Source organism: Armigeres subalbatus, chromosome 3 (assembly GCF_024139115.2).
Source record: "Armigeres subalbatus isolate Guangzhou_Male chromosome 3, GZ_Asu_2, whole genome shotgun sequence".
Taxonomy (NCBI): Eukaryota; Metazoa; Arthropoda; class Insecta; order Diptera; family Culicidae; genus Armigeres; species Armigeres subalbatus.
Genome location: NC_085141.1, coordinates 197734523 through 197756684, shown reverse-complemented (window position 1 = coordinate 197756684; position 22162 = coordinate 197734523). Strand labels below are relative to the sequence as shown.

The 22162-nt window shown below is 39.8% G+C and overlaps 1 protein-coding gene and 1 long non-coding RNA gene across 5 annotated transcripts in view; one reads left to right on the top strand and one right to left on the bottom strand.

Annotated features, from left to right (window-relative positions):
* LOC134225058 (cadherin EGF LAG seven-pass G-type receptor 2) overlaps positions 1–22162 on the bottom strand; it is a 108446-nt gene that overhangs the window by 34747 nt on the left and 51537 nt on the right. The window lies entirely within an intron of this gene.
* LOC134220570 (uncharacterized) lies at positions 20392–21246 on the top strand. The gene is made up of 2 exons (XR_009981958.1): positions 20392–20532; positions 20600–21246. It is a non-coding gene; the product is annotated as an uncharacterized LOC134220570 (long non-coding RNA).

The following is a 22162-nucleotide window of genomic DNA, read 5'->3' as shown; positions in this document are numbered from 1 at the left end:
TCGGAATTCCTTGAAGATTTAGTTCGGAGTCCCTCGACGATTTACTTCGGAATCATACGATTATTTGCTTCGAAATCCTTCGATGATTGGCTTCGGAATCCCTCAACTATTTTCATCAACATCCCTGGAGGATTCCCTTCGGAATCGCTGGAGAATGCACCATTCCCCAGAATTGATCATCTCCTATTTGCCAAATATCGATATTTTGAAGTACCGGAACGTCCCTAGATGAAAGCCATAAAATTGCATTGGTTTTGGCAATCCAGTTTGGTAGATCGAGTTTCATTAGTTTTGGCCATAGATAAAGGAATATATAGATGAGCGAAGATAAATCCTTTGTCTCCAAACGAACTGTCAAACATGTCTCCGAACGAGCATGACGTCACGATTTCAAAGGAAATATTAAGGGGTGTGATGGCATATAACGAACTCAACCATGCTTTCGATTTCAAATGAAATAGTAAGGGGTATGATGTCATATAACGAACTCAACCATGCTTTCGCTCGTCTATAGATTCTACTATCTATAGTTTTAGCTTGCAACAGTGATGGCCCTCTGGAAGATCATCGGATATATTTGCTACTGACTCAAGGTGTAAAAAAATAGAATGTATCTGGAAGATCGAAAGTCACGTCTGGGGAATCATTGAATTTGCATTAGTTTCAGATTTCAGAGCTGGACAATCGTTGGATTGAATTATTGTTCAGTTTTCCGGTAGATCACCAATTTGCGATGGTTTCGACTTCCAAAGTGGAATACGCTCATAGTAATGCTAGATTGATTTGATAATAAATGAAGTGCTTGTTTTGTTGCCAATAATGATGCGTTTAGAGGACAACTATATTGCAATAGTTCCAGCTTACAAGGCCAAAGCCCTTTGGAAATGTGCTAGATTAATTGATTTTGATGATGAGGATTTTTAATGATTGATTTTGATGAAGATTTTTCAAAATACAAAAGAATTGATTACCACGCAACCGAAAGCAACTTGGAACAACGTCGTTCTTTTTTCTCCTCTTATGCCCAATGTGATTTTGAGAAATTGTCAACGATCATCTAAAACCACACAGCAAATAATTTTGAAAATTCAACGACGGGTAAAATTGCAGCTTATCCCATCAAACGAATTAACATTCGATATTCATTAAGAAAATTATTTTGAGCTTTTTAGTGGAATGTCTTCACTTGTCATACGACGAGTTTGTACAATCCCCTTGAATTCCACCACTTAATTGTATCTTGACAGATACGTATTTCGACCTCAACAGTAAGGCCGTCTTCAGTGTCTCGTACTTGACTCGACTTAAGTCGTCGACTTAAGTAAGTCGAGTCAAGTACGAGACACTGAAGACGGCCTTACTGTTGAGGTCGAAATACGTCTAAGACGAATTATGTACTCTCCATTTAATTCCACCAGTTAATTTTCGTTATCTTTGCAGATACGTATTTCGACCACAACTGTGTGGTCATCTTCAGTGTCTCGTACTTGACTCGACTTGAAATACGTATCTGCAAGGATAACGAAAATTAACTGGTGGAATTAAATGGAGAGTACTTAATTCGTCTTAGACGGTTGAATACATTCAACTAAAAGAGCTAATATATTTTTCTCGAAATACGTATCTGTCAGGCAGGGCCGGATTTATCCGGAAGGGGGCCCCGGGCCGACGGTATGTGGGGGCCCAAAAATATACAAAAAAGGTTGGTTTTGGTACTTAAGATTTGTGGGGGCCCGGGGCCACGGCCCCCCCATAAATCAGGCCCTGCTGTCAGGATACAATTAAGTGGTGGAATTCAAGGGGATCGTGCAAACTCGTCTTATGACAAGTGATTCGATATTCAATTAAATTTGATTGAAATTTACAAGCAAGTAATGTTTAAATTTATTTCGATTTAAAAGAATAGTGGGATCGGTTTAATGTTAGGGTATGATGGGGCAAGGTGGGTCGCCTAAGGCGAACCCTGCATATCTCAAAACAGAAACATTTTAATTCAACTTTTCAACATGGATATATTCCAGACCACATGGATCGCTAGGATCGAAGCCGTTCAACGGAAGTTTCTAAGATACGCTCTTCGATCCCTAAGGTGGCGTGATCCGACGAACTTGCCACCGTACGAGGAGCGGTGCCGGTTGATTAGCATCGAACCACTAGAGTTTAGACGGATCGCCGCTCAAGTTACGTTTGCTGGGAAGCTGCTCACGGGTCACATCGATTGTCCAGTACTACTGTCGCAGTTAAATCTATATGCACCTGAAAGACCTCTTCGTCAACGTCTATTTTTGCTTCTAGAACCACAGACTAGCAACTATGCACTTCACGAACCAATTCGATTCATCAGTCGCCGCTTCAACGAATTCTTCGATATTTTTGACTTTAATTCATCAGTTGACGTGTTTCGTCATCGGTTACTAGACTTTTTTCCGTACCGCTGACCGTAACCAATTAGTTTAACTAATATTCATTTAGACATTCATTGTCAGTTAAATTATTTTAATAAATAAACAAATAAACAAATAAAAATAGCTCATAATCTGTAAGCCAGAGGTATGAAATAACAAAAACTCCACTTTTTATTCCATTTCGAGTAATTAAAGTAGAAGTCTTTTTTTTCTGTCAATCAAAAAATGACGGGGTAAGATGGGTCAAACATTGGGGCAAGATGGGTCACCTTTAAATACTGCAATTAATAATGTTTTTATTCCCAATATTGAATTACACATAGATAGATAGCTTTATTGCCAATGATTATATTGAGTTAAAAATAATGTTTGAGCCTTGGATGAAGAAATGGCTCTACATTCAAAAATGTCTGCGAATTCTTATAAAAACAAGCCGTCTGAGTAATGCTTTATAAAAGACAAAAAATAGACATTTTCAATGAACAAATTAACATCATTATGTCAAAAGTAACTTTAAAATGATTAAACCAGCAATAGAAAATATGTTTTGAATACGAACTATGCCTTTCAGTATGTGCTGACCCATCTTGCCTCATTTGTAAGTTCGTGTTAGAATGTCTAATTTACGATCAAATTTATTTATTTCAACGCAGTTAGTATAACATCACATACATTAATTTTAATACGTTCACTATGTTACTAAAAATGTTTAAATTTTACATTGCTCGACGAGATTACACGTTTTATAGAAAATGTGTTTCGCATAAGAAACAATGATGAAAAATATTTTACCTCGCCATACTCTACCAAAATAAAATTTTATCATCAAATCGAGTGACAATAAAGTAGAACCAAATTATTCCTCCTACAAAGTCATAATCTTCACATTAAAATGTACACGATGCTCAAAAACGGCCCTGACCCATCTTACCCCGTGACCCATCTTGCCCCGCTTAACCCTACGTTTATTCACATGCTCCAAATATGTGCATTAAAATACATTTAAAATCACAAAATATTTTTATCTGTGCAAAGGCATACACATATCAAACACGATGGTAATTTTTCTCAGCTTATTAGCCGGAGATAAGTACCGTAATCCGATGTAACTTTGACAACCGGGGTAACTTTGATCAGTTTCACCCTTTTCAAGAAACGAATAAAACATTATTTTCTGCTATCACAACTACTTATTGTGAGTTAGGTATGTGAGTTATAAGATTAAGATCTTGAATAAATTTCTTACTGAATGGTATAATCTTTGGATAAATTTGCATTTAATGTTTATAAAAATTTGGATAATAAAATCAACATTAATTTTTGAACCCACCGCAAGCTGCCAAAAAAGTAATCTTACTTTTTTGGTTGATCCATATTTTTTGTTTCAAAATTTTTATTTGTATTGTGGAAAATCCAGATAATTCCACCTAGCGGTGATGATGCTTTTCTCGAGACAATCGATGCACATCGCCTCAGTGTAAGTACACACCTTCACATACGTACACAAACATACACAAACAACAGATAGACATTTGCTCGGTTCGTCTAGCTGAGTCGATTGGTATAAAACACTATGGATCTCAGAGCCTGCTATAAAAATACGATATTATCGTAATTTAGTTTACTTATTACTATTATTTATTCAGACTAAGGCCGAAGTGGCCTGTGCGGTATAGAAGAGTCTTCTCTATTCGGCTCGGTCCATGGCTACACGTCGCCAACCACGCAGTCTACGGAGGGTCCGTAAGTCATCTTCCACCTGATCGATCCACCTTGCCCAATGCGCACCTCGCCTTCTTGTGCCCGTCGGATCATTGTCGAGAACTATTTTCACCGGGTTACTGTCTGACATTCTGGCTACGTGCCCGACCCACCGCAGTCGTCGGATTTTCGCGGTGTGAACGATGGATGGTTCTCCCAGCAGCTGATGCAACTCGTGGTTCATTCGCCTCCTCCACGTACCGTCCGCCATCTGCACCCCACCATAGATGATGCGCAGCATTTCCTTTCGATTGTCAGTTTGGTACGGCGGCGAACTCTATTCGATCGCGTCTTGCGGAGTCCAAAGTACGTGCGATTTCCAGCCACTATGCGTCTTCGAATTTCATTGCTGGTATCATATTCGGCAGTCACCAGTGAGCCCAAGTACACAAATTCTTCTACCACCTCGATTTCGTCGCCACCGATGCAAACTCGCGGTGGGTGGCTCACATTGTCTTCTCTTGAACCTCTTTCTATCATGTACTTCGTCTTCGACTTGTTGATTATTCATCCGATCCGCTTAGCTTCCCTCTTCAGTCTGATGTAGGCTTTCTCCATCTTCTCAATGTTACGTGCCATAATATCTATGTCGTCGGCGAAGCCAAATAGCTGGACGGATTTATTGAAAATTGTACCACTCGTGTTGATACCTGCTCTTCGTATTACCCCTTCCAAAGTGATGTTGAATAGCAGACACGAAAGACCATCACCTTGTCGTAACCCTCTGCGCGTTTCAAAGGGACTCGAGAATGCCTCTAAAACTCGAACTACGCACATCACCCGATCCATCGTCGCTTTGATCAACCGTGTCAATTTATCCGGAAATTCGTGTTCGTGCATTAGCTGCCATAGCTGGTCCCGATCGATTGTATTATATGCAGCTTTGAAGTCAATGAATAGATGATGTGTGGGCACGTTGTTTTCGCGGCATTTCTGCAGTACTTGGCAAATGGTGAACACCTGGTCCGTGATGGAGCGTTCGCCCATAAAACCCGCCTGGTACCGTCCCACGAACTCCCCTGCTAGTCGACGGCATAAAATTTAGTTTACTTAGTCCTGCTATTTTTTCATCTACATCATCTCGCTTTGAGGGACGTTTGACCATTTTGAATAGAGGTAGTTCGACGTTCAATTCGCGTTCATACATGGTCGACTCACTTGCCCTGACGAAACGTAGCAGCGAGAGCTTTGGCGGGTCAAGATTTGAGTCTTTTTCGTTTGCGGGATCATATACCGTGCTGTGCAAATGGTGAAGTCGCAAGATACATCCGCAACTGCCAACGCAACGACTGCTATTTCAGCTGCCGTTCAAGTAAGGGATTTTTATGATGTCATTTCCATAGACGAATCGGACTCTGACGTAGCCGATATGGATGATTCTGCGGAGGTACACGTACCCGAAAAGAGGAAGAAACTGTCTTCCCCGGGATTGCGCCGTAAGAAAACAAAAATCATCCCTAGAAGCTTGCCAAAATTTGATGGTAATGGGAGATTATTTAAAATTCCGAAGCAGCCTGTCTATACTGCTCCTTTTGACCCTTGTTGCAGTAAAACATTCCCGCCATTGCCTAAATCCGATGTTACAAAGAAACATCAGTCAAGGAATATCTCTGAGCAGAAAACTGCTACTCGCACTTCCAAGAAAAGAATCTCGTCCAAGCGAGGATTGATATCCTTTAAGGACCTTGTGGATCGTATTTTGAAATTATTTAATATACCAAATTCTATGAGAACAATTATTGACCTCTTTATACCAACAGTAGAATCATATCTGAAGCAATTGACTGTTTCATGGCCCCTTCTTGCAGAAATTTTATCTTTCGATGGATAATACGTCCAATACTCAAGATACAATCACTGTGCTACAGTGGAACTGTCATAGTCTGAAAAATAAATTGGACTTGTTCAAGGTTTTGATTCGCAACTCCGATTGCGACATATTTGCACTCTGTGAAACATGGCTTTCTTCTGAAGATGAAATCAACTTCCACGATTTTCACGGTGTGTCTATGGGGAAACATTATTTTTCAAAAATCAGTATCTTTGAAACACCCACCACGTGAAAGAAGATGCTTTCCTCTTTCATATAGTGGGTAAACTAAAATGTTCTATCGGGGGATCTAGAACAATTTTTATTTTTTTCACTATTTTTGGTGCAAATTGCATAGAAGTCTCAAATGATAGCCGATTTAACCTCCCAAAAATGTATGAAAAAATGACCCTCGATAGAACATTTTAAAAATGCACCTACGTGAAAGAGGAAAACCTATACTTTCGTGTAGTGAGTGTTTTAGAGATACTGATTTTTTGAAAATAAGCCTCTTCGGACAAACACACCGTGTTTTAACATTATTCGCCAAGATCGGACTGATCATTATGGTGGCGTTCTTTTGGGAATCAAAAAATGTCACACTTTCTACAGAATTCCCATTCCGACTGTTAATGGTTTAGAAACCGTCGCATGCCAAGTAAATGAAAAGAATAAAGACCTTTGCATAGCCTCAGTGTATATTACCCCAAATGTCGCACTTAATCGTCGGCATCTTTGGAGCGCAGTCTTTCTTTTATCATCCCCAGTTTTAATACTGGGTGATATGAAAGCACATGCTATTGCATGGGGCGAAACTAGAGACGATAACAGAGCGCATATTTTCTATGATTTGTGCGACGATTTCAATTTGAATATTTTGAACACAGGTGAAGTAACTCGAATAGGACCTCAAAGTCAAGAAAGTCGAATAGATCTGTCTTTATATTCTAATTCACTATCATTAGATTGCACGTGGAAGATAATCCAAGATCCCCATGGTAGTGACCACATGCCGATAGTCACCACAATCAAAAGTGGCTATCAACGATCAGAGCAAAAATTTGCATCGGTGATAAAAATTGATATTGACTCAACTGATATTCTTCCACCATTGGATGAGCATCGATTCTTTACCGAATTGATTCATAAAAGCGCATTAGAAGCTCAGAAACGACGCGTTCCAAGTACATCTGCCATAAGAAGACCAGCCACTCCTGGATGGGATGATGAATGTACTAAGTTGTATTCTGATAAATCTGATGCCTTCAAGGCTTTCCGTAAACACGGAAGGTCCGAGATTTTTGAAGAGTATTTGAGGCTCGAAAGAAAACTCAAAAATCTTCTCAAGGCAAAAAAACGTAGCTACTGGCGACGTTTTGACGAGGGACTATCACGAGAAACCTCAATGACAACACTTTGGAAAACGGCCTGCAACATGCGGAACCGCATTTCCACCAACGAGAGTGAAGAATATCGATGGATATTCAACTTCGCAATAAAGGTGTGTCCAGATTCCGTACCAGCAGAACCGCTATTCCGAGAATAGGTCACTGATCCCGGTTCTTTGGGTGGACCATTCTCAATGCTGGAACTTTCTATGTCTCTTCTTTCATCGAATAACTCTGCTCCGGGATGCGATAACATCAAATTCAATCTTCTTAAAAACCTCCCACATATCGCAAAAAGACGATTATTTGACCTGTACAACTGTTTCATGGAGTACAACATTGTGCCACCAGAATGGCGACAGGTCAAAGTAATAGCTATTCAAAAGCCTGGGAAACCAGCGTCTAATCACAATTCATACCGACCGATTGCCATGCAATCATGCATGAGAAAATTATTGGAGAAAATGATCCTTTCAAGAGTCGACCGTTGGGTCGAACAACATGCATTACTCTCAAATACTCAGTTCGGATTTCGAAAAGGTAAAGGAACATACGATTGTCTAGCGTTGCTCTCTTCAGATATACAGCTGGCCTATGCGCACAAGGAGCAATTGGCTTCAGTATTCTTGGATATTAAGGGCGCTTTTGATTCAGTTTCCATAGAAGAACTGTCAGACAATCTGCACAGTAGTGGATTACCCGTTATTTTGAATAATTTCTTGTACAATTTGTTGTCAGAAAAACAAACAACAACAGACAACTTCCAGAAATAGATACATGGGCTTTCCCCAAGGTTCATGTTTAAGTCCCTTGCTTTATAATTTCTATGTTAAAGATATTGACAATTGTTTGGAAGGAAAATGCACGCTTAGACAACTTGCAGATGATGCCGTGATCTCCATAAGAGGTCCATGTGCAAATATCCAGCAAGGACCATTGCAAAATTCCCTAAATAATCTGACTGTTTGGGCCAGACATTTAGGGATCGAGTTCTCTCCGCAAAAAACTCAATTGGTTGTGTTTACTAAGAAGCGATACCCAGCTCAACTGAAACTAAAGCTGATGAAAGATGACATAAACCAATCTTTATCTTCTAAATACCTTGGGGTCTGGTTTGATTCCAAGTGTACCTGGAAAACTCATCATATTGATTATTTGTTAGAGAAATGTCGAAAAAAGATCCATTTTGTTCGTTCTATCTCCGGAACTTGGTGGGGCACTCACCCGGAAGACTACATCAAACTATATAAAACGACTATTCTCTCTGTTTTAGAGTACGTCTCTTTCTGCTTCCTCTCAGCAGCTGATTGCCACCTGATCAAATTGGAACAAATTCAATATGTTTGCGTATTACCCGACACATATCTATTCCCTCCCTTTTTTCTGAAAAATATGAACATGTCAATTGCAATAACAGATATTTCACTGATGGTTCTCGCATCAACGAATCCACTGGCTTCGGTGTTTCCAACGTAAATTCAACCACCTTCCGAAAACTTCAGGAACCGTGTTCGGTTTATGTTGCTGAGCTGGCAGCAATTAACTTCGCTTTGGGGATAATTTCCGATCAGCCCGTAGACCATTATTTCATCTTCTCGGATAGTCTTAGTATTATCGAGGCACTCCGGTCGATGAAACCAGTTAAGCACGCATCTTACTTTCTTACAACTATAATAGAGCAGATGCGTGATTTGGTCGAAAGATCATTCAAGATTACCTTTGTATGGGTCCCATCCCATTGCCTAATCTATGGCAATGAGAAGGCGGACTCGCTAGCAAAGGTGGGCGCACAGGAAGGCGAATTTATGATAGACAAATCTCGAACAACGAGTTTTTCCCATTAGTCCGTCAGAGTACTCCTCAAAATTGGCAAATGATTTGGTCACACAATGAACTTGGACGGTGGCTGTTTTCCATAGTTCCTAAAGTTTCTGCGCGAGTGTGGTTCAGAGGTGAGGACTTAAGCCGCCTTAACTCCTTAACTCCACAGCATCGGGGATGAAAAATAGCCTTGCAAAAACCTTGGCACTCAATTTGAATATCACCGATTTCACCGGCACATGAACAGCAGACGTAAGACATAATGCTTTCAAGACAACAGCGTATACAGAAACTGAGTTATTCGGCAATAAACAAATGCACACAAACACGGCAATTTATCACATGTACGGTTGCGAACAAAGTGCAGCTACACGGACAGATAAATCAACCCAAACTTTGAGTTCAATATACGCACTTATGAGAATATAGCAGAAAAAAATTACCCAAATTTGAGTAGTTTTCCCTTTCTTTCCCATGATTGCTATCAAAACTAGAGCAAGATGCAAACACCTCACCGAGGTTGCTCAGCCCAATAACCCAAATTTGAGTAAATTCAATATTCTCTATTTTGGGTTGATTAAGGTCCGCTTTGGATAAATTAAACTCAGCTTTGGGTAAATTGTTTACATGGGATTAAAGGCAAACTACCTAGTGCCAGAAAAGACATTTTACTCAAATTTGTGTTATTGGCCCAATCCACGGTTTTGAGTGCAAACAACCCACTTTTGGGTAGTTTTGGTTTTCAGTGTAGAGTACAAACAGCGATCAGTAAGTGGACCAATCCCACAGAATCGATTATTTTTTCCGCAGGCAGATTTCTCAGCTTTTTCACTAGCTACACGAAATCCTCCGGCTTACTGGGATGCACAACACGGATTACTATCGAACGCTATCAAACAGAACGCGAATTGACGAAATTTGCACGGTGAAAAAACGATCAAAATAACAGATATCGAAAAGATAAACACAGACCGATGCAGTTGCGACCTACATGTCCAATCACTGTTCACTAAACGCACACCTCTATAGAATAAACCTGGTCGATAGCAACATATGTAGGTGTGGAGCCGGTTACGATGACATCGATCACGTAGTTTGGTATTGCTCGGAAAACGACGCCTCCAGAGAGTAACTATTGGATACCCTTGTGGCCCGAGGTAAACAACCTTACAAGGAAGTAAGAGGTGTTTTGGGGGATCGCGATGTGGTTTATATGCAGGCCATCTATGCCTTTCTTTGCTCGTCTGACATAAAAGTCTAATTCCCCTATTTATTTTTTCTTTCTCGTTTTTGTTTTGTTTTTGTCTTATTGTTCTGTGTAATACGAAGCTATGACCATCCGGAAGATGCTCCCTGACGAACCACAACTCGAGCCCGACGCTACGCCATACCGTTAATGACGTCAAATACCCGGATGAGCTGTAATACCTCAAACCTAAATCCCAACCGTCCTGAAATTACGCAATCTAACCTTGAGTCGTACTAACCCTTTCCCCTTACTAATTGTTGATAATAAGATGATATCGATTGTAAATATCATAAAGTCTCAGCTCCGTTAAGTGTTATACACGTCAAATAAACGGAATAGATAAAAAAACACAACTTAATTCACCGAGTGATGATACCGCCTTTCTCGCATTTAGCCAAGACACCAACCTTATATGGCGCTTATATAGTTCGATTCCATTTTCTTAATAATTTTTAAACGCAATGGTCGATCGTTATAAAATTCAATAGTGATCAACAAGGCTTTGTCCCCTATCGAATGCAACTTGTTGCAAGATCATCATTGAGGCGAATATGATCATTTGGTCGGGGTTCAACCAAACCGCACCAAGCGGCTTTTTGATAACTTGTGATAGTTTGTTCGCAAAAAGAAAACAGAAAATATGTTATGTCAATTCATGTGTGCATTTGTTGTAGGATATCCTCAGTTATGACGTTAAACGATGACCGATGCGATTTGTGATCAATTGAATATGTTACACGATAACTTTGGCAGAAAAAATGAAAATTTTTCATTGGCGCTCGGTGCGATTTGGCAGAACCCCGACCATTTGATGTGTCAGTCAAAAGTGCCTAATTTTTTTATGAAACGGTGGTCAACAATATTGTCCGTTCAAGTAATGTTACCGTAGGTAGAAAATCCGAGTTTTTCGATTATAATCATGAAAATGTATTTCGTGGAAGAAAGAGAGAGATAGTTATAAATGACGCTATTTTTGTTTCAAATATTGACTTCGTAGACTTCTTTACGTAGTAAATTCATCATTCATACAAATAACCTAGTGTATTTTGACGGCTAGGTCATAATGATTTTAGTAGAGCTGCCTTGATTAACTTCACCCCAAACCAGGTTACTCAAAAAATGTGTGATAAAATTTAATTTATTTTAATAAATGCGAACGCATTTCAGAAAACTAAGATTGTTCACACCCGTTTCAAATCACTCAGAGACTGAGTGAAATTGTATTGCCGTCTCTTTTTTTCCCACGGAAAAGTTACTCAATTTTCGTAAAAAGTGGAACAACTCAAAATTTGAGTAGTTCCACTTTTTACGAAAATTGAGTAACTTTTCCGTGGGAAAAAAGAGACGGCAATACAATTTCACTCAGTCTCTGAGTGATTTGAAACGGGCGTGTTGATTATTGCAACGTATAGCAGTACATGTTTTGAAAATATTTGTTTCGATTTAAAATGTAAATCCCCATTGTTATTGCATGTTTTGTTTTAAAAATGATCATCTTACCCCCAGTTGACGGTAACGTGATTGACACGGTAGTCCCGTGTCACGGTACATCGGGTAGATCACTTTGACGTAGTGTGTTGCGGTGTAAGATCTACCAAATAGAGCCCTAGCTTGATCCATTTTTTTAGCTAGGGCAATAAGTTGTGGTAATTAAGGATTCATCGTATTTAGTTTCCGCTACCAACCGCAGTCTCAGAAATAAAACATAATTTATGTTACCTTGCAGACAGTTGAAAGACTCGAATTCCTCTCGTTTGAGGCTAAACTGCAGCGGAAACAACTTTTCAAGCAATTAGATGAAAAACCTCGGTACCCTCGGTATCCGGTACTGGTGAACAATGGTAGTGAGAGGAACACACGGAAGTTCTTATTACTGAACAAATTCTCTTGCTTGAAATGGTCTTGTAGACAGAGCTAAATCCCGGGTTTTCATAGTTTTACTGGTGATATTCTAGAAGCAAGACAAGGATGTGGCTACACTACTGAAAATCCACACACATTTATTGGCAAAAATCCATAGATTTAACTTATGATGTAGGGTAAAATACCCAATAGTGGACTCCCTAGGAGCGAAATTTTGCTCTTTCTGGCATAACGAGTGGAAATTTTCAAAATATTAATTTTGCGTGATATCTAATATCAAGCTCTGCATCTCCTCTTTACGATACATACATAAAACGCTCAAATACTCGACGTTATTCTTTAAAATTAACATTGTGAAGTCGGACTAAATGTACCCTATAGTAGACCCCCTGGGGGTCCATAATAGGAAATTGGTTCTCTATAGTCGACACTTCATTTGATTTTCATGTTTCGTTTCGGGACGTTCTTCTTCCCTATTATGGACCCCCCAAAATATTCCTATAATGGACACTCTCGTGTTTATTTTTTATAGAATTGTAAAAAATCAACTAATTATACTTTCCATAGCATTTTCAATGCAAGTAATCAAATCATAGGACTGTAAGGTAGGTTCTCCCGATGGAATTTCATAGCAAAATGTTTCCATTGTGCTGTAATAATGAAAAAATGTCTGGAGGGTCCACTATTGGTTGGGGGTCCACTATTGGGCACTTTACCCTATATCAGCGCACACATAACCCTTCTCCACGAGAAATACTAATAAAATATATATCCAAATAAACTTTATGTGTGGTCTCGAATTAGCAATTATTTAATTTATGTGTGGTTCTATATCGATTATATTAGGGTGGACCTATTCCAAAAAATTATAATGGCGACACATATATCTTATATAAATATTTTTGGCAGTGTAGGGCTCCGATACATGACCAAAAACAGTATTACTGTTCTGTTTTTGCCTTTCTCGTACAACAATGTTGTACCGAAAGGCTATCATTTCACTCCTAAAACGAACTTTTTATAGAAGCCTCGGAGAACCAAAGTGTTATATACCAATCCTAGATGATCACTATTGAATTTTGTAACGATCAATCATTGCGTTTAAAAGTTATGAAGAAAATGATACATTTAACCATACTAGCACCATATAAGGTTGGTGCCTTAGCCAAATGCGAGAAAGGCATTATCACTACTCGGTGAATTAAGTTGGGTTTTCCAAGAAAGGATTGATTTCCTATTGATAAGTGGCGCGCCTTCGATGGGATTGCTCTCTGTGAAGGGTCTAAATAGCGAAACCTTATCATAACCGAAACCTTATCATTGTCTGAAATCGCTGTACTGTTCTTTGGTGCGCTCTACACTAGAGTATTGTTCGTCAGTATGGAGCCCGTATTACAACAACGGCGTAGAACGTATTGAATCTATTCAACGGCGTTTCCTGCGGTTTTCGCTTCGAAGACTAAACTGGAGAGACCCGCTGCATCTTCCTAGTTACGAAGAGCGCTGTCGCTTGATTGCCTTAGAGCCACTGCGTATCCGCCGGGATGTGGGCAGAGCCCTATGTGTAGCTGATGTACTTCAAGGAAGAATAGATTGCGAAAGAATTTTACAACAAGTGAACATGAACGTTCAACCAAGACCGCTACGGAACAATTCGATGCTGAGGCTCCCCTTTCGTCGCACTACCCGGATAAAAATTTACAGTAATTTGTATGACATAACCCATTGAAATACAATAGATTGTGTGGCAAAAAATACAAACTATTGTATGCTTATTGTAAAATGTTCACGGTTGTAAAAGATCTTTATTGTACGTATATTAAAATAACAATATATTTAAATGTTTCCGATAAATTCTATTGTATTTTTATTGTTCGCTTATGTTTAGTATTGCTCATCCAAAAACTAAACAATTTTTAAAAGTATTCGGTTTGGATGATCTGGAAATCCGTCTAATGTTTTTGAATTAATATAATTTTGGAATATTTCATGGATTTATTATATTGATGAAATAACAATTTAAAACAATAAAATTACAATAGCTTTGTTTGTTAAATAAATAAAAATGTTATACCGGTTCTCAAGTATATATTTTCATATTGCAGGTCTTGTTGCAGGTCTAGAAATGTTTTGCAATAAAAATTTGATTTCAAAAAAATGAAAGGGAACAAAAACTTTTGCTTATAATTTTACTCGGAGAATGGCTGGATTCATTTGAGCGTGTACAGTTTTGTTTATAATTGGCCCTGACGAAAGCGAGAAAACAAAATGGGGGCTGGCTGATGCTTTTTAATTTCACCCAGCAAGGGATATAGGACGTCAATTTTAAAATGCTTATTAAAGCGTTAAAACACATTTTAGCCTAAAATTGTTCACTTTTTTGGGTTAGAAATTTAATTTACTTTTATATAGGTAACACGAAAGTTGAATTATTTTGATTAAAAAACATGTGTAGATAAGAAGCCTAATAGGTAGTTTTTCAAAATTCTAACCCTACGTATTTAAAAGTTTTCAACATATCATTGTTAACAACATTTTAAAAGCATTTTAAAACATACTTCCTATACTTCACCATGTTGAAAAACAGTGATTTCACGCACACGTCCGTCGCCGCTAGATGGCAACAGCGCGGCTGCGTCAAAGCGAATTAGTGAAGAGATGAAAATAATGAAACTGTATGGTGCAGAAAGTGTTTTTTTCATTGCAGTTTCTGCTGCTGGGAAAGTGGTAGATCACTATGTCTTCTGTACCGTGGTGAGTATCTAAAGTGTTGAAGCGCGTTAGAGCATCATTAAATACTGGGCGCGAGTATTTTGATCACTCTTACTGTACTGTCATTTTAGATTAGTCACTCTTTTTGGCATCGGTCACTATTTTCGGTATTTTTGGTTATCATTTCGGTGGCTGCATTCCGTATCGGTGACGTTCGACGTTTGATAGTTCATCAAATAGTAGCGCTGTTATTTGGTCAATTTGGTCACCTGTCAGAAAATTTTATCATCATAATACCTGATAACATGCCTGGTAACATGTATTCTTGTTCCTTTACAGAAATGAAGCTTATGATAAATAAAATACTGCTGCTTACTGGTCACTGATTGAAGATCGTTCAGTGGCTACCATTGGCCAATCTCACCAGCGAGATATAATAAGAACTGATAAAGGTAATTTTTTCTTTTCTTCTCGAAGTATTTGTTCTAATAAAACTGATATTCTTTTATAATTTACATTTTTCACAGGTTTATATCTATATGTATTGTCTATTCGGAACAAAGTTAGTACGCGTTTTAAACCGATGTTGGATTTTTCTCCAGAGACAGACAACCCACTTAACTTTGGAAGTAGTGCGCTGGATTCGTCTAAAGATATGCTAAACAACCGGAGGAAAATAAAATAAATTGTAAAACAATTAATTGTATTGTATTTTTATTGTAATATTGGAGTATCTTCTTCTTCTTATTGGCATTACATCCCCACACTGGGACAGATCCGCCTGCAGCTTAGTGTTCATTAAGCACTTCCACAGTTATTAACTGCGAGATTTCTAAGCCAGGTTACCATTTTTGCATTCGTATATCATGAGGCTAGCACGATGATACTTTTATGCCCAGGGAAGTCGAGACAATTTCCAATCCGAAAATTGCCTAGACCGGCACCGGGAATCGAACCCAGCCACCCTCAGCATGGTCTTGCTTTGTAGCCGCGCGTCTTACCGCACGGCTAAGGAGGGCCCCAAATATTGGAGTATAATGTATTCTAAATTCTGTTGTATTTCTATTGTAAAACAATAGAAACAGTAATTGAAAACATTTAAAACACAATGTTTTCTATTGTTTTGTCGCTCGAAATCATCCCATTGAAGGACCGTAAAATCGATTGGTTTGCTCCGAATTTTGTATGGAAAATAATCGATTTATTTATTGTGAAGATACATAACGACCCCCCTTTTTAATTGTAAAAGTCCCATTTACCATTCATTTTATCGTGGAAAACCATTATTTCTCATGTGATTTTATTGTGTATACTCCATTATATTCAATGGTAAAAATTATGTTTTAAATGGTGTTGTAACAATAAAATTTATGATATTTTAATGATATTTTTTATCCGGGTAACTACGGTGCAGAAACTGCAATCTACGGCCTCCAGAGAACGTTTAATAGAGTTTCTTCCATGTTCGACTTCAACTTGACGCGGAATGTTCTTCGTCGTAGATTTTTTGAATTTTTTCGTTGATTGTATGTGATAAGGCTGCATTTTATTTGTTTTAATTTTTTTTATCTTGACAATGCTACTATGTTATATTTTTTTGACTATGTGCGTTTTTTAGTATTAATTAGTATTTACATACATCATTAGGGCTAATTGTAGTCTGTTGATGAAATCACACAATAAAGATAAAGATAAAGATAAAGATAGTGCTCTTGAGAAAATAAAACATCAACTGTATCTAAACCGATACTGCATTGCTTATCAATAGTAATGGAGTAATTCGACATGCAATTAAACACTAAGGATACGGGTAACGCTACAATAGATCTAATAACTGGTCGCAGTGGCACACCCGAACAGGAAAAAAAAAGTGATTGACGATAAATTGAAGCCGCTAAGAGCAAAAATGTAAAAAGGACGTTTTCCCATACTAATCTCCATATAAATTTAAAACGCGATGCGGAAAGCGAGGACGCAACCAATCGAGACCATATTTTGCACAGTTGAAACGATTCAGAAAACCCTTGATCTCACTTAATTGGATGAAGTTTGCGTTTTTTTATACAACTACGCCCCACTCTGCTAAGTATACGTAAAGGCTATAGGATCACTCCAAAACCGACTTTTTGATAGAAGGCTCGGAGACCCATAGTGTTATATATCAATCGACTCAACTCGACGAATTGAGGTGATGTCAGTATGTGTGTATTGTATGCTATATGCGTGTGTGTTAAAAATGTGAGATACACTTTTTGTCCGATTTGCTTGCAACCGGTTGCATTCGACGTGGAATCCTACCTATTTTTTTGCAATCGGCCATTGCGTTTCGAAGTTATTCGAAAACATTGCTTTTTTTCCATTTTTAATAAAATTCAAAATTGAAAAAAAAAAATTTCAGACTGCTGCAATGCATTCAAATGAACGCAAATAAATGTGAATCTATCTCCCTGAAGTGCAATTTTGACTTCTTTTGTGTGCTTTTCTTGTTTTATAATACATGAGAAAGGCACCATCACCGCTAGATGGATTATTCTGTTCTGTCTTATCCTGTTTTTCTCGCAATTAAAATTGAACCGGTTATCCCTTGCGATTCGGATATTTTTTCACATTCTTTGAGTAAAAAGTCGTTAGACATCAGGGAAAAATTGAACTTCGTTTCGAAAAAAAAGAACGCTTAAAAACAATGAATTTAAACTATCTCGCTTAAGTGATTGATGTGTTTTTTTTTCGTATCATTCTTTACATTTCAGGTGGTGTTTTAGTAATAGATAAATTTGACAATATTTTGAAGTTATTGGACCCGATAAACTAGAACGCCGAATTTCATTTATTTATTATCAGACTAAGGCCGGAGTGGCCTGTGCTGCACATAAAAGTCAGCTCGGTCCAAGGCTGCACTTCGCCAACCACGCAGTCTGCGGAGGGTCCGCAAATCGTCCTCCACCTGATCGATCCACCTTGCCCGCTGTGCACCTCGCCTTCTTATTCCCGTCGGATCGTTGTCGAGAACCATTTTCACCGGATTACTGTCCGACATTCTGGCTACGTGCCCGGCCCACCGCAGTCTTCCGATTTTCGCGGTGTGAACGATGGATGGTTCTCACAACAGCTGATGCAACACGTGGTTCATTCGCCTCCTCCACGTACCGTCCGCCATCTGCATCCCACCATAGATGGTACGCAACACTTTCCTTTCAAAAACTCCCAGTGCGCGTTGGTCCTCTACGAGCATCGTCCAGGTCTCGTGTCCGTAGAGAACTACCGGTCTTATAAGCGTTTTGTAGATAGTCAGTTTGGTACGGCGGCGAACTCTATTCGATCGGAGCGTCATACGGAGTCCAAAGTACGTACGATTTCTAGCCACTATGCGCCTCCGAATTTCTCTGCTGGTATCGTTATCGGCGGTCACCAGTGAGCCCAAGTACACGAATTCTTCAACCACCTCGATTTCGTCACCACCGATAGAAACTCGTGGTGGGTGGCTTACATTGACCTCTCTTGAGCCTCTTCCTATCATGTACTTCATCTTCGACGTGTTGATGACTAGTCCAATCAATTTAGCTTCGATTTTCAGTCTGATGTAGGCTTCCTCCATCCTCTCAAAGTTACGTGCCATGATATCAATGTCGTCGGCGAAACCAAATAACTGGACGGACTTCGTGAAAATCGTACCACTCGTGTCAATCCCTGCCCTTCGTATTACTCCCTCCAAAGCGATGTTGAATAGCAGACACGAGAGACCATCACCTTGCCGTAACCCTTTACGCGTTTCGAAGGGACTCGAGAATGCCCCTGGAACTCGAACTACGCACATCACCCGATCCATCGTCGCATTGATCAACCGTATCAGTTTATCCGGAAATCCGTTTTCGTGCATTAGCTACCATAGCTGGTCCCGATCGATTGTATCATATGCGGCTTTGAAGTCGATAAATAGATGATGTGTGGGCACGTTGTATTCGTGGCATTTCTGCAATACTCCCTTCAGCTTATCGCCCTTTTTGTAGATGGGACACACGACACCTTCCATCCACTCCTGCGCCAGAACCTCACCCTCCCAAACCTTGGTAATCACCCAGTGCAGCGCTCTAGCCAGTGCCTCACCACCGTGTTTAAACAGCTCTCCTGGTAGTTGGTCAACTCCAGGGGCTTTGTTGTTTTTCAGCCGGCCGATCTCCTCCTGAAGATTCGGAGCCGGAAGTCGCATGTCCTGCACGCGTGCTCCTAGGTTCATTACCATACCGCCACCGTTGTCTGCCATATCGCCATTCAGGTGCTTTTCGTAGTGCTGCCGCCACCTTTGGATCACCTCACGCTCGTTTGTAAGAAGGTTCCCGTTTATGTCCTTACACATATCGGGCTGTGGCACGTGGCCCTTACGTGAACGGTTCAACTTCTCATAGAACTTTCGTGCGTTATTAGCGCGGTACAGTTCCTCCGTCTTTTCACGGTCTCGATCTTCTTGCTGGCGCTTTTTCCTCCGGAAAATCGAGTTTTATCTGTTCCGCGCCCGTTTATATCGTGCCTCGTTCGCCCTCGTGCGGTGTTGCAGCAATCTCGCCCATGCTGCATTCTTCTCCTCAACTAACTGCTCGCATTCGCCGTCATACCAGTCGTATCTCTGATCCGGAGCCACCGTGCCTAGTGCAGCGGTTGCGGTGCTTCCAATGGCGGATCGAATATCTCTGCAGCCATCTTCAAGAGATGCTGCGCCTAGCTGGTCTTCCGTTGGGAGTGCCACTTCCAGCTGCTGCGCGTAGTCTTGGGCTAGTCTACCGTCTTGTAACTGCCCAATGTTTAGCCGCGGCGGACGCCTCCGACGCGTGTTGATCACCGTCGAGAGTTTTGAGCGCAGACTGTAACCTGCTAAATTGCTTACATTAGAAATTTACCTAAATTTACTGTACATATTATATTTAATTATTGATTCATAAAATCCTACTTAGTATTTACAAAAACGGCTACTTATAATTGCTATATACAATGAAAATTAAAAACTAGGAATGAACTTAAATCTAATGGAATTAAAATAAAATGAATCCAAATATTAAACAAATATCGAAAATAAAAATACGGAAAGCATCTGGCCCATCCCTATTCCTATCCCGCTTCACACCCGTAACTACCGTAACGTAGCACTGACATCTGCGCTGTCAATCGTCACTTAAGGTGATTATACAGTCAAGCCATGTGGTGAATTTGATATTCACCACACGGTTTTTACTTCTATTATCAAAAGCTCAAATCTAGCGTAACAATTTTCGTACAGTGCTGAAACTAAAGTCGATTGTTTAGCATAAGTAAGCAAACGATCTACGGATGTTTCATCCCCACGGGCGTTGGGGTTCTCTCAATTCGTGCTCTTGAAAAATCACTAGAAAATGCACGTGGTTTCCAAGATGGCCGATTTGTGGCTTTGTTGTATAACCACCTTAACCACCACTTTCGGCAGCGTTCACCAACACAAGCCCGAAAAAAAAGAGCTAAAAGGAGCGGAACGACGCGGGATCAACTCTCTGATAGGTGAACCGCCAAAAGTAGCACAAGGCTAGTGCGCGAATTTACTTGTTTCTTTTTTCGTGTTCTGCAGTGGTCCGATCACTTTTACTCCCGGAGTGCAAAAGAATTTGTGAAGTGTACTGTATCATCGGAATTTTGTGAAAACGCCATCGGCCGTCACCATCGCTGTGAAGAAATCTTCGAACCACGTTTTGGTCCCGTCGTCGCCGCCATCGTAGCAGGCATCCAAAGCGTCAGCGTCATCGTTGCAAGCACCCAAAGCGTCAGCGTCATCGGCGTGCCAAGCTTGGCCCGGTGGACGCGTAGGTTTGTCAGGCACAGTCAGCACGAAGGCGGGCTAAATATCAAACTGTTTTGGAAACGACACCTCCCCCCCTTCCCGGCGTGCCCTCTTCGGCCTTCGGACATCACGATCACTTCAAGGAACCATCACCCAGTGACCACCGGCGTGCCTCTCTTGGCCCGGTATCTCCGTACCTTTGTCATCCCCGTCATCGAGGTCCGACGGAACCGCTATTGCGCAAGAATGTTACTCCACCGGAGGGTACGTGCCCGGTCGGAAACGAGCCTCGGGAGCGATGAGGTGCATCTTCACAATGCTTCGTAAAACTACCGGTATGTGAATCCTACTGTTTCCTAACCAGACCATTCATAAAAATGAAATTATAATGAACTAATGATTCGATAAAATTGAATACAGTGCGTAATGTAAATTAAAATTACCAATAGCAGTTGCTCGTTATTTCAAGCCATCATTCCATTTTTTGTCATAATTTCCATTGATTGCTCCACCTCGATCACTATATTAGGGAAGTATTTCCGCCACCACCCCTCCAATTTCTCCTGAGAGCTACCAGAAAAACGACCCTGAGGTCACGACAAGGGCAGATTAAAGTCCCCAGCAAAAAGTCATCTCTAACAATTGGCGCTCAACGCAAAAGAAAATTAAAAGAAAAGGTTTCCACTTTAACCCTAAAGTGGAACCCTTTTCAAGTAAGCTCCGGGAGGAATTGGAATCCTTTATTCCAATTGTTCTTATAAAGTGAAAAGGTTTGTATTCATTATAATCATTGCATTCATTAATTCATTTTCTGGTATGGGTTCGGATGATGAGAAATCTTTATAATTGTCGCCTTTCAATCGACTTTAGAAATTTAATCTATTATACATTGATACATTGTAAATAATTAAGCTTTTAATAAGTGATTCTAAATAACATTCTCATTTACACAGTGCTTCGAATTGTAAATTTTTATTTTTATAATTTAGGCTAGGGTTTAGTTTAAGAAAACAGCATAACTTGTGCGCGTTTTCTTTATTTCGCATAATTTATGCGATAGCATAGGCTTGAATTCAGCCTTCTTTTTATTTAAGCTACTTTTTCTCACATTTTTGAGAATAGTAGCTGATAAGGGATAACTTTTTGTAGGTTTAGATTATTTGGTAACATTTTCTGTAAATATTTTTGCATTTAATATATTTTTAGAGCATTTTCGGTTTCGAAAATGGCCGAAGCACTGATGGATTATTCCCAGGCAGTCGACAAAATTCTAGAATGGTACCACTCCTTAAGGGTGGACCATTTAATGCCCTATGAGCTCGAATTTGAGCTCAATATCCGATCGATAGTGAT